Source organism: Rousettus aegyptiacus, unplaced genomic scaffold, assembly GCF_014176215.1.
Source record: "Rousettus aegyptiacus isolate mRouAeg1 unplaced genomic scaffold, mRouAeg1.p scaffold_m13_p_18, whole genome shotgun sequence".
NCBI lineage: Eukaryota > Metazoa > Chordata > Mammalia > Chiroptera > Pteropodidae > Rousettus > Rousettus aegyptiacus.
Window position 1 is genome coordinate 16,299,194 of NW_023416293.1, and position 13,159 is coordinate 16,312,352.

At 59.3% G+C, this 13,159-nt stretch overlaps 1 protein-coding gene across 11 annotated transcripts in view; it reads right to left on the bottom strand.

The window, feature by feature from the left end:
• The window catches only part of SIPA1L2 (signal induced proliferation associated 1 like 2), a 151,788-nt gene that overhangs the window by 74,364 nt on the left and 64,265 nt on the right, over positions 1-13,159 (bottom strand). Inside the window, exon 1 of one of the 11 annotated variants that reach the window (XM_036235577.1) lies at positions 9,510-12,509. The exons of the other annotated variants lie outside the window; for them this stretch is intronic. The gene's annotated coding sequence lies outside the window, so the exon portion shown is untranslated. Of the gene's footprint in view, positions 1-9,509; positions 12,510-13,159 lie in introns of those variants that run through there. 11 annotated transcript variants of the gene reach the window in all.

The following is a 13,159-nucleotide window of genomic DNA, read 5'->3' on the forward strand; positions in this document are numbered from 1 at the left end:
TGATCTGTGATCGCTGACGTCCTCCCGCCCATGCCTTTGGCACGGCTCCCCTCCCCCAGCCCAGGAGCAGGGCCGCCCCCCGCCCCGTGTTCCCCTCACAGTCCACATCCAATCCGAGGCCCCTCGACCTGACCTTCTGAACGTTCTGAAATTCATGGAGACGTCACTGTATCTCAACTGTCACCACCAAAGCGAGAACCACTGCCTTATTTTTCTGAGATTGTCACAAGACCCTCCCACAGTCCCCCAGTTCCCTAAGCATAAAGCCAGACTGCTTCCCGGTGGCACAGGTCACTCACGGCATGGTCCACGAGCAGCTGCAGGAACTCAGGGCACGCTGACCTCCCTTTCCTTAGGTGAGGACATCTGCCCACACTCCCGGTTGTAGACTCTTCAAGACCTCTCCCCCAGCCCTCCCTTGCCAGCAAGTGTCATTAGACAGACCTCAGCTCACACACTGGGTTCTCTGGAGGCCTTCTCGAATCTTAACGTTGGTCCTAAGTGGTCTCGCTTTGGGCCCCCACAGCATCCCACGCACCTTTTGCTCACCGTATGCTCCCCCACACCGTTTCGGACCAGCCTATTTACCTGTCGCCATCCTCTAAGCCCAGGTTCTGAGACGCACACACCCATCTGCACTAGGGCATGGCTCTGCCGAGTGCCCAGACCGCTGGCACTCTCCACCCCGAGCCTCAGTTCCTATCTGTGTACTCAAATCAAACATCCCTGCTTCAAAGGACTACTCTAAAGGGCCAATGAAATCTAGATGCAAACTGTTTATTTCCATGTTCTCAAAATATTAGCTAGCTGAAAATTTTGATTCACAAATTTATAAAATTCACTTACATATGAATATTTATTGATAAACTAATCAACTTAAAATTAAGCAGTTAATATGAGTAAGGTACATTATAAGTATCTCCAAGGAGCACAATCATATTCCCAAAATATAACGTGGCAACTGCTAGCAGATTTATGCACAAAGAATAGGAGCACGAAGCTGTAAACCGACTTGCAACAGTTGAGCTGAGTCTGCGAGAGGCAAACAGTTTCAGAGGGCGAGGAAGAAGCCCAAAGCCACTGCCAGTCAGGCCCCGCTCTCAGCCCAACTGTAACTTCTATTTCAAATTATTTTAGAAACATCGCTGTATTTAAGTTTTTAACTTTTCGTGTGTCAATAAAAAATAAGCCAATTCCTTGTCCATCCATCCATCCATTTGTACATCAAAAGTAGAATAAACAAAGACCCTTCTTGCTAAATGGAATATTTTGATCGTGGAAGTTTTCTCAGGAACACAGAACAGCAGCGGTGGGTACTGACCATTCCCACCAAATCTTTTAAGTCGGAAAGAGACAGAGCGAGGTGCCCTGCACCCCTCTCCCTCAGCAGGTTGTTGGCCGCTGCGTTTTCCCAGCAACGTGGCCCCTGACACAGGTGACGCAGCGGGAAGCCAGACACGCCCAGCGATCAGCTAAGCTGAGGCCTTTGCACCTCAGCAAACACAGCAAAACGAAGACAGCCTTTCCAGTTAGTGCCGACTGCTCTGGACTGCACTTCTGCAATTTTCATTTTTAAATGATGGAAAATAACCTGTTCTATTCTTTAAATAAAGGTTTGGTGACACTGGCCGTCACAGAAGGGAAACTGAGCATCTTATAATACACACCTGGCAGGCCAGAGCCTTCAAAACGTACCGTCGGGGACCCTCCCTGCTGCTGGGCCTGGCTCCTCGCCCGTGTCCAGCACTGGGTGCGGGGCGGCCACCCGCACAGCGGAGGTGGCTGCCCGCACTCCGAGGCCGGCCACCAACACTGAGAACCGGGCCGAGCGCGCGGCACACCGCCGCGCCGGCCCTCAGCGCTCTTCGTGAAAGTGCGGCGCGTGAACCGAAAGCATCCTCCTGGAGCTGCTCCTCCAAACCGAGCGTGCGGGGCGGGAGAGCGCCCGCCAGCCGCCCGCCAGCTCCGCGTCTGAAACGCGACGCGCTCCATCCACTGATCACACACGCCCCTAGCCGGCTTTGCGCTGTGCTCTGTTGATTTGAATCACAGGATGCTGAGCTTTGCTGAACAGCTTTCCGAGGTTTCTTATCTGGCACAAAACAACCTTCTGTCGCTCCAGTAAAGGAGTGTATTCGGTTCCGTTCGCACTGGGTGCCGGCCTGGGGAGGGGACCGGGAGGGTGAGGGGCGGAGCTTCCGGCGCTCGGGAAGCTGAGCTGGGTAAGATGGGCACGTGCGAAGCGACGGATGGAAACGAACGGGGACCGCGTCTGCGCAGCACGTGAGGAAGCGGTCCGCGTGCGCGTGCGCGTGCGCACCGCGCGCACACTCCGCGCTGCGGGGGGCTGGGCGGACGCACCCCCCTCGGAACCCCGACGAGAACACCTGGCCGCGCGAGTCACTTGACTCAGTACTTTCGCTCTGGAAGAATCTACGGAAAGAGAATCACCGGCAAGAACGAAAAAGCCTTGACAGCGTCTGGCGGCCGGGCGGGCAGGGGCACGGCGCGCCCGGCGAACACGGCAGCGTGAGTGTCACGCAGCCCAAACGCGTCTTTAAAAGATACGCGTGACGTTGGGGGTTCACGGTTCAATGTTATGTGGAAAGAGCCACATACAAAACTTTACGTTAACAACCGACAAACATAAAAGCGCGGCAAACGCCCACGCCGTGCAGCGGCTCCCGCGCAGGGCGGCTCTGCGTGCTCCCGGTCCCCTCCTTTCATTCTTCGGTTACGAAACTACACGTGAACGTGTGAATCCGCACAGATGTACGTGCACTTTAAATTCAGTAAACAGAAGAAATATTTTGAAAATAATCCTCCCCAAACCTGTGCGTGTTTAAATTATACGGAGAAAATCACTTAGTTACAGAAAATGAGACGCGCGCTTCCTCCCGGCCCTGTCGCGCCCCACGGCTGGCCCCAGCGCGGACGTGGACGGGAACCTCGGACGCGCAGCGCCCACTGCGGGGGACGGCGGGGGACTTCGGGGGACGGCGAGGGACTTCGGGGGATGGTGGGGGGCTGCAGGGGGCCGCAGGGGACCGCTGGGGAATGCGGGGGTGGTTCAGGGAGACTGCGGCCCCCTCCGGCCCCCCGCAGGTTTCCACGAGAACACTGCGCTTCATCGCCACGCCCTGAACATCACTTCGGTGAGAACATCGACGCCGCACACTCGCACACACCGCGTGTGACCCTGGGCACACTGCCAGCAGCAGCGTGGCTTCAGGAAGAGGCGATGTGTGTCCCCTCTGAGGACGGGGCTGCCTGGTGGCCTGAGCTGCGCGTGAGCCTTGGGACACGGCGTGGCCTGCAGGGGGCGGGGTCACATCTCCAGCACCCCTCAGAGAGGCTGGGGCGCTGGGGCCCGGTGAGGACATACGCGTAGCCTCTGGGACACTGAACACCACGCGAGTGACGACCTCCCGCTTGGTAAGTGGCCTGAGGAAACCCAAGTGGGCTGCCTGTCGCTGGAGGCCCTGGCTCAGGGTCTCCCATCAAAGTGAAACGCGGAGCGAGCCCAGGGAGCAGGTGAACCGGAAGGTAAACACGTCACTGGCAAAACTCCATGTGAGGAACAGACATGGCATGTCACCTGCATGAAACGTTGATGCCGGCGACGTCGAGACCAATGCTCTGCCCCTGAGCCCTGCAACACATGCCCACCGCGCTGCCACTCCTCGAGGGGCCGGCAGCCCCTGCAGCCTGGCACCCAGAGACCCCTGCGCCGGCCCAGCCCGAATGGGGCGCTCTGAGCCTGCGAGCTCCGGCCCGGCTGCCGCACATCCCAGGGGGAGCCTCGGCGTCTGGCTGCAGAGCGGCTGGACAGTCCCCGCCCGCTGCCACTGCGTACGGACACCGTGGCTCACCGCGGCTCCCCCGGGCCCACCAGCAGCGTTTTCACTCATCCCGTGGTGGGGCCGCCAAGAAACAGTCTCTCCCTCCTTGGGCCGGAGGGCACTGTCCAGCCTTCTGAGGACCAGTCGCCCCCCCCCCCCAACTCTCAGACACACCGCAAGACCTTATGGGAGACGGGAGATGGGTGCTCCACCCTGACACCTCGCCTCATAAACCCAGGAGGCGAGCGACCTGCCTAAGGGCACACGATGAGTCAGAAGCGACAAAATCTAATGTGTTCGAAGCTATAACCCACGACGCCTCCCCCCTCCAACTCACTCTTGTTCACCCTGAAACTCTGCCTCCAGAGTTCTTCTTGTTCCTCACTCCATCCTGCTCCACGTCATCCTCGTCCGGGCACAAACACCTGCCCACCGATCCGCCCACTCAGTGCCAAGCGGGGCCCTCGGGGTGGACGGACGTGCTTCTCAGCTTGGAGACTTGGTGAGTGCCAAAGCACGGCCCCCCAGGGCCCCCGGCCGCTGCTCTGGGCTCGGATGGGCTGGACGCTCCTGGTGGTCACACGCCTTCCCCTGCGAGTTCTGAGGCTGAAGCCCGTGCGTCCACAGACCGGGGAGGAAGGGGGGACTATGGGGCATGTCACGCCCCCGCCCCCCTCCCTAACCAGGAGGAACCAGTTGCAAATTTCACTTTTCTTCTCTTGGGGAAAAAACCGGTTTGGCCAACTTAGGCCAACGAAAGGTAGGAGCAGCTACCCGTCTGCATCCCACCCGCGGCGGGGCGGGCTGTCACACGGATGGGAGGGCTCACGTCGCCACCACCTGGGGGACCTGGGAGAGAAGCTCCAGGTGCCGGACTTCAGCAGGGTGACTGGTGACTAGAGCAGAACTCCTGACCCCCGGGCACGCGGTGGACCAGCCTGCTTTTCCCACACTCTTTCCTGCTGAAACGGAACTCGGTCCTGTCCGGGGGAGCGAGGCCTGGGTTCATCCTACCTGCGTCGACAGGTCCCGCCGTCTCCTGGCCACAGAGTCCTCGTTAACCACAGGCCCAAATCCCTCCATAAAGACGCGGCATAGCTAGGAAGGTTGCTTAAAACTTAGGGACCAGTTTCTGAGCAAAAAGGTAAATATCCCTTCTCTAAGGACAAGTTTGGGGTAGTTTGGACCAGTGATCCCCAAGTTTCAAAATTACCTAAAAGATATTTATACCTTGATTCCTGGGCTGAGCCCCGAGACGCTGGTCCACGGGCCTGGAGTGAGGCCCGGAACCTACTGCTTTAAAAGGTGACCACCCCCCCCCCCCCCCCCCGCACAACCAGGACTGGAAGCTGCTGGCTTAAACGAAGCCCCAAAAGATGAGAAACAGAGTCAAACGCAGGATCCTAAAAACCTCCTGTGTCCCCTTCCTCAATGCTGAAAGACCTTCCACTCGTTTAACAGCTAAATGCCAGGCAGCTTATTCCACAGGTGGTTTTCTTAGTTTTGAAGAAAATAAATGAAATCTAAAATTGGAAATGCTCCAGAAACCATTTACAAGAGTCCAAAACACCAGAAGTTTCTATTCTGGCGACAGGGTCCTGGCTTGCTGTGCTGCCCAGAAACGGTCCAACCTGAACACTTCCACGGGCGTTTCTATGTTCCGGGCACGCGCTCAGTGCCTTCCAGCGTCGACTCGATAGCGTTCTGCGGTAGGAATCGCTATTGCCCCGGTTTAAAGTGGAACCTCTCCAACCCCCAACGCGGCACTTCGGGCCCTTCCCAGACTGAGCTCCAGCCTGCCAAGACCACCCTGAAGATCTCCTCGCTGTCTCCCAAGCACCCAGACCCGCCTCCGCCTCTGTGCCCTCCGTCTGGGAGGCCCCTCCCCAGAGTGTCCTTTCCACGCATAACCACAGCACCTCGGTGACAGTAAACGCGGACGCCGGCATCGGACCCAAGTCCAAACTCTGCCGTGGTCGTTCAGTCGCGGTGCCTCCCCCAGGCAAACTCCCTGACCCCCGGGAACCTCGGCGTCATCGTGGGTGCAGGAGGCTTTGACGGGTGTGCTCGGCAGGCACCTGCTGAGCGCCCACCTCCCTCAGGGCGGGAGTCCAGGGCTGTGGGCACCAGCCACAGTGGCGAGCCACCGAGAAAAGGTCTCACATCTGCAGAACTCATATTCTGGCGGAAGAAGTCATATCATAAAAAGGGTCAAATAAACACATAACCTGTCAAGGGTAAGTGCCATAAAGGGACAGTGTAAAGAGGGCTGGAGTGTTGAGTTGTGGGTGTGGACTTAACAGGGGGTGGGGGGGGACCTGGAGGGGAGGAGAGGGCCTGAGCCACACAGGTGGACAGGAGGGGGCGGGGCCTGAGCCACACAGGTGGACAGGAGGGGCGGGGCCTGAGCCACGCAGGTGGACAGGAGGGGCGGGGCCTGAGCCACACAGGTGGACAGGAGGGGGCAGGGCCTGAGCAACACAGGTGGACAGGAGGGGGCGGGGCCTGAGCAACACAGGTGGACAGGAGGGGGCGGGGCCTGGGCCACACAGGTGGACAAGAGGAGGGAGGGGCCTGAGCCACACAGGTGGACAGGAGGGGGCAGGGCCTGGGCCACACAGGTGGACAGGAGGGGGCGGGGCCTGGGCCACACAGGTAGACAGGAGGGGGCGGGGCCTGAGCCACACAGGTGGACAGGAGGGGGCGGGGCCTGGGCCACACAGGTGGACAGGAGGGGGCGGGGCCTGAGCCACACAGGTGGACAGGAGGGGGCGGGGCCTGGGCCACACAGGTGGACAGGAGGGGGCGGGGCCTGGGCCATACAGGTGGACAGGAGCGGGGAGGTGCTCCCATGGGGGGCCTGGGAGCAAGCCTGGCACGTCCACAGAGCGGCAAGGACACGGGGATGGGCTGGAAGGGGAGCAGGGCCCAGGACACGAGGCTTTTTATTCTGGAAGGTTCTGAGGGGAGGAGTGAGGAGACCTGACTCGGGTTTTAACAGCTGCCTTGCCCGCTGCAGCGAGAACAGCGGCTGGTGGCAAAAGTGGCGGGAGGGGGCGGGGGGCGGGGGGGGGGGGACGGAGGGAGGGGCGGGGGGGACGGAGGGGGGGCCACCGCAGCAACCAGACCAGGGAGGGTGACGGGGGTGGAACCGGCTGGTGGCAGTGAAGGTGGTGAGAAGGGACAGACCCTCGACGGGTGAACCTGGCTCCAGATGGACAGGTGGGTGGGGGGGGCAGCACGGCTGACCAGTGGGCTGAGCAGGACTGGGAGCAGGACGGGGAGCAGGACGGGTCACGGGTGACATCGCCGGGAAAGAGAAAGGTGGCCCTTAACGACGGAGGCTGCAGGAGGGGCACCGCGGCTCAGGGTCAAACACGACCACGTGTGTAAAATGCCAGGAGTGGCGTCGGAGCGTGACACACATGCTGAGTGACGCTCTGTCGTCGCCCGCCCCGGGCCCTGCAGCTCGTGCCGACGGCGCCCCGCGGGGCCCCAGGGCTGTGAGGCGCATGCGCCTCGCTGGGCCGGCGACGAGGTGCCCTGCCTCGCGTTTCCGCACAGTCCTCACGGGGTGGGGGGCGGAAAGTAAACTCGGGGCAAAGTCCGTCATGCGCGTCTCGAGGGCAACGAAGCACATTCCGGAACACGCGTCACCAGGAACTGCCATGTCCTGGAACCAGAGTTTAGATGTTGCAAAAGAGACTGAGATACAGCTGCTCTGGGATCCAGTCTGAACCAAACCCAGACTCCAAGTCCGCGTTCGAACGCAGGCGCGGCGGGCAGTGGGGCTGCCGTTCACTGCGGGGGACACTGACGGGGACCTCGGGAGTCAGGCGCCCAGGGCAGAGGTCGGGACGGGCAGGCGTCAGGACGGACCCTGCTGCCGGCTGCCGTGAGCTACATCCAGGGGCGGCCTGCAGGATTCTGAATAGGAGATCCCAGCACTGGCAGGGGGTGGGTGGGGTCCCCGCAGGCCAGGCCACCTCCCAGAAAACCAGTGAGGACAGTCTGTTAACACACCAGCTCCTCAGCAGCTGTCCTGGGGACTCTGACTCGGGAGGACGGCGTGGGGCCCAGGTGGGTCCAGCAAGGTCCTCAGGTGTTTCTGGCGTTGACTTGTCTCTGAGATCCACGGGGCAGGAACAGACTTTGGAAGACGTGTGACGTCACGCGGGCACGGGCTGCGGTGAGCCGTTAAGCCAGAGCGGACCTCATGGCTGCCCTTCCGGGCCGCCCCACGGCCGGCCCAGGGGCCCAAGTACAGCCACCTGAGCACGCCGTTCTCCAGCGCTGGCCCCGCGGGCAAGCTGGGGTGCACCTGCCAGTGGCCCGAGGCGGAGCCTGAGGCAGGAACACTGAGTGAGACGGCAGAGATGAGGGTTTAAGTCAGGGCAGAGGTCCTGGGGTCAGAGGTCACTCTAAAACTATGAAACAGGCAAAGCGTTGGTGAGATCAGAGGACAAAGCCGGGGTCCATACGGACGTCCAAGGCGGGCACGAAGGAGAGAAAAACGTCACAAGCACGTGCCGGGCCCTGCCACGCAGCAGCTCGTGGTCACACACCCCCACGAGAGGACAGGAAACCGCAGCTCGGAGGCACCTGGGCGTCGCCTCAAGTCCCAGCTGTGTGGAGTGGCAGAGCAAGAAGTCGCCTGGCCACACCCGAGTCCATACTCTCGCCATCACGGAAACGCATTAAAACGCATTAGACTCAGAAAAAGGGGAAGGAATTCATGCTCCTGGCCGGAAGACTTAGCAGTGTTAAGATCCCAACTCCGCCCAAAGCGATTACAGACCCAGGGCGAACCCTACCAAGATCCCAGGGCTGCGCTTCGCGAAAACAGGGTCATCCATCCTGAAGTCTGCACGGACTTTCGAGGGACCTCAGAGAGCAGCCTTTGCAACACGGCCGGAGGTCCCTCCCCTGCTCCGATTTCAAACCTACGCCGAAGCTGCAGTAATCGCACGCGCGGAGTACGCACCGGTTTCAGACAGACAGGCCGACCGTGCAGCATCGAGAGCCCGGAAACGAAGCCCGTGTCTGTGGTCAAGCGACCTGTGACGAGGCTGCCACGGCTGTTCGAGGGGGACAGGACGGTCTTTTCAACAGATGGGGCTGGGAACAGGGGCATCCACGTGCCAAAGAACGAACGCGGGTCCCTCACGCCGTATATAAAAGTTAACTTAAACAGGTCAAATGGATCTAAAGGTTAGAGCTAAAGCTAGAAATTCATAGAAGAAAACAGGCAAAAGCGCCACAAGACTGAGTTTGGCGATGATTTGCTGGCTGTGACACCAAAAGCACAGGCAGCAAAAGCAGAGACGGGCACGTTGAACTTCAGCAAAATCAGAGCCTTTCTTTCCTGCATCGAAGGACACTGGCAACAGAGGGACGTGAAAAGCAGCCCATGGAACGGCGGGAAAATGCCCGGCGAGGGGACCGCGGGCACGCCCGGTGCTCCCACCGGCCCGCGGCGCCGGCGCTGGGCGTGGCGTCGCCACGAGGCCCCCGCCGTCCAGCGAGGCGGTCGCGTGCTGCGTCTCCTGGGGGACTCGGGCGCTGCGTCACATCCAGCCACCGTGCCCGCCCGACGCCGGCCTCGGCCCCACAGCCTGAGCAATGCATCTGAGCAGAATATGAAAAGGAATGAGCTGCGCAGAGCACCTGTTAGGCTCCACGGATGAATAAATCGGCGGTAACTGGTAGCTTTACACTCGGGACGTGGAGTGGCGAGTCACACTCGTCGGTATAACACGGCGTGACAGCAGAGGTGACGTCCACCAGCGACACCGGGTTCTGATGCTACAGTAACGGATGAGGACAGTTCCCAGTCACCGGACCCCAAGGAGGAGGCTTGGCTCCGTCAGTCCAAAGATAAAAGCGAATGTAACAAAGGGCCGAACACCCGGGCGCGCGGCCCGCGTGGGCCGGAGCCGCGGGCGCCCCCGGCGCGTGTCGCTCTCGGCGCCCGCCGTTTAATCCCCGTCCCCTCGCCACTGTCTGCTTCGGCTCAGACCGAATCACCGTTTCCATCACAAGTCTCTGTTTTCACATTTTCCTGGTTTGACTGTAAAACATCCTTAGCCTGGTGTATGACAAAAGCAGAAGCCAGAATTGAAATGCTTGTCACTGGCAAAGTGTTTTGTCACAAAACCAGAAGCACCGTTTTCTGGGAGCCGAGCGTCTGGAAGTCAGTCTAAGCAAAATGAAGGATAAAATTCTGTACGATATTCTTGTTACAAATTTTCTCCCGCACTCAAAAAGAACTGTTTTTCGTTGTTGTTGTTGTTATCATTGCACTGCTGCCCATCGCTGCCCGTGGGGAGGCCCGGCGTTCAGTTCCGCCTGTGGAATGTGGACACGTACCACGAACCTCGGGCCGGTCCTCGTGCACCTAGCGGTCTGGTGGTGCGCCGTTTCTTTCAGCAAGTGACTTTGTGACGTGGGCATCATAAATGTCGAAAGGCAACGATAACAAAAATTGTATTAGTCATTTTTATCAGGGCTACTGATTTTATACGTATTAAAACAAAAATAAGCGAGGCGTACTGCACATAGACTTCTCGTTCAGTCAGTTACAAATGTCGGAATCTCGAGTGGCTTTCTCTTCAGGGACACGTTCCGTAGCTAACGCAGAAGAGGACGGGGACTCACACCCTGGCTCCTGACAGGAGCCGAGGGCGCGCACGGACTGCTGGGCAGAGGTGCTGAGGACTGGGGGGGCGGGGGCGGCGGTCCGGGTGGGACACACCTGAGGCCTGCGACGTGGGGGCTGGGAGGGGTGAGAACAGCACAGAGCCACGTCCCGTCCACCTCTGCCCCCGACGCCGCCCACCAGCGGCGTCACGTATGAGGATGGTTTTCTTATGCACAAGGCTCTTTACGGAAAACGGGGAATCTGATTCAACACCCAGGAGCTCCGAGGCTCAAGGCCATGTTCTAGTCCCAAGAGAAGGCCCCTAGGCCCCTGCTCGGGAGCGGCCGCCCTCCTCTGACTGCTCCAGACAGTATCGGACTCCAGGTGCAACGGCCCAGGGACGGGAGGAAAAAGTCGAGCCTGACAGCAATCAGTCTACGAAACCAATAAGCCACTCAATCAAACCGAAAGACAGCCCGCACACCCATACGATCTGCAGGCAGACTGGCAAAAAAGTTATCCAAAAGTACATAATAAAATAATCAATAAAACTGCAAATAAGTAAAACCTACAGGTTCTACCTCTGCAAGTTCTTTCTCCCTGAAAACCACAATATTCCTGTGAATAATTTTACTTTAAGATAAATAAAAAAGCTCTTCTGTCTAAAAAACTTCAGATGCCGAGAGGAGCAGCAGTTGAGGTGACATAGACTGAAACATTAAAAGCCAGCGTCTCGTGTGTCCAGATACATGGGAAGTCTAATGGTTTAGGACGTCTAGGTCTCAGAGACTCTGATCTAGTTTAACTAATTGTGTCTTAGTTTGGCATAACTGAGCACTTTGTAGTTCCAGAATGTCTTATTTCTTAGAACGAATCCTGTTTTTGATCAACAGAATTAAAAATTATTCATATGTACACAAGTCCATAACTAACCAGTAGTATAACAGCCACACACTAGAGTGACTTACAAAGAGCAAAAGCAGCAATTCATCCTTCTGCGGAGTTCCCGCGACATACGGATGTCCCCTGACTTACAGTGGGGTTACCCAATAAGGCAAAAATATCAAGCTGAAACTACATGGAATCACCTAACCTACTGAGCCGGAGCCTGGCCCGGCCCACCTTAGACCTGTTCAGACACGCAATTACCGAGCGCGGCCCACTAAGTCGAGGAGTCTCCGTGCACCCTAAAATTCACAGATCCAAAGCCTGAGGCAGCAAGTGACACTTGAAAGTTTTCCTCACTTGAAATTCCCTGACGCACTAATTCTGCGTCCTCCACCTTGTTTCCCACGAGAGACGTACGGTGTCACGACGGCTGACAAGCACAGCATGACCGTGGAGCCGGACGCCGGTGAGAGTCACAGCTCCGCGCTCACTGGCCGTGTGACCTGGACATGCGGCCCGAGCTTCGTGGGTCTCGGCCTCCTCCCTGTGCGATGGGGGCAATGACAGGACCCACCGCCAGGACCACTGGGCGGATGGAGTGCGTGACTCAGGTGGCCGCGGCCAGCGCTGCTCCGTGCGGTGAGTCCCACAGGGGACCCTCGCCCCTGCCCACCGGGCAGCGAGCGCCTCTACCCCGAACGAGGACGGTTTACACTTCTCTGTCACTTACTCACTCAAGGCACCCTGAAATGACGAAGAGCGTTCTGGGCGCGACTCTGTCATGGCCATCATGAAAGCTCTCTGTGACAGCCTCCCAGAGAAATCTTGCCCTCCAGGCAGTGGCCGAAGGCTGGGTTCAAACCCTCATCAACACCCGTTAAGGATAAACAGCAAAAAGCCCGGGAAATCTGCAGGGGGCAGGAGAGCGCGCAGGTAGGTCCACTCCGCCCGCCAGGCAGGAACGGGGCACCTGCTGTCGCCACTGGGCTCGCCTGCCTGCTGAGGGTGGAGGAGGGCGGACGGGCCCGCCAGGCAGGGGACGCGGGGCTGGGCGGCGGCGAGGTGTCGCCTGACAGAGCCCTGTGCCCTGCTCAAAGGCGGCGGGGGCAATAAGGACCCTGGGGAGGGTCAGGCTGAGAACGGCTGGCGTCTCGGCGACGTCCGGCTCCCCAAAGCCGCTGCGCGTGGCGCGTCTCCGTGCGGCGCCCACGCCCTTCCAGAGCGCCCACGAGCGCGGCCCCGTGCACACCGCGCAGCGTCCCCGCAGCGGGCGCCCGGTCCTGCTGGCTGCGGCCGACGCGACGGGGAGGACACTGTCCAGGGGCCCGTCGCCCGTAGGAGCTGCCACGCTCACGTGCTGCTCGGCGCATCTGCAATGCTCCTATGTCCACAGGCCCCACACAGTGAGGGCACACACACACACACGGGCACACACGCACACACGTGTGCACACATGCACGAACACGTGTGTGCAGACAGGCATGCGCACTCACATGCACACATCTGTGCAGGCCCACACGTGCACGCATGCTCACACGCATACACGTGCATGCACATGCACACACAGACACACATGTATGCGCACACGCACACAAGCATGCACACACATGCACACACGTGTGTGCAGGTGCAGTGCACATATGCGCACGCAGACGCGCACACATGACACACGGGTGTGCAGACACACGTGCACGCACACATGCACATGGGTGTGCAGATCCACACACGTGCACACTCGCACATGCACACACGCATGTGTACGCACACATGCACATGCATGTGCACATGC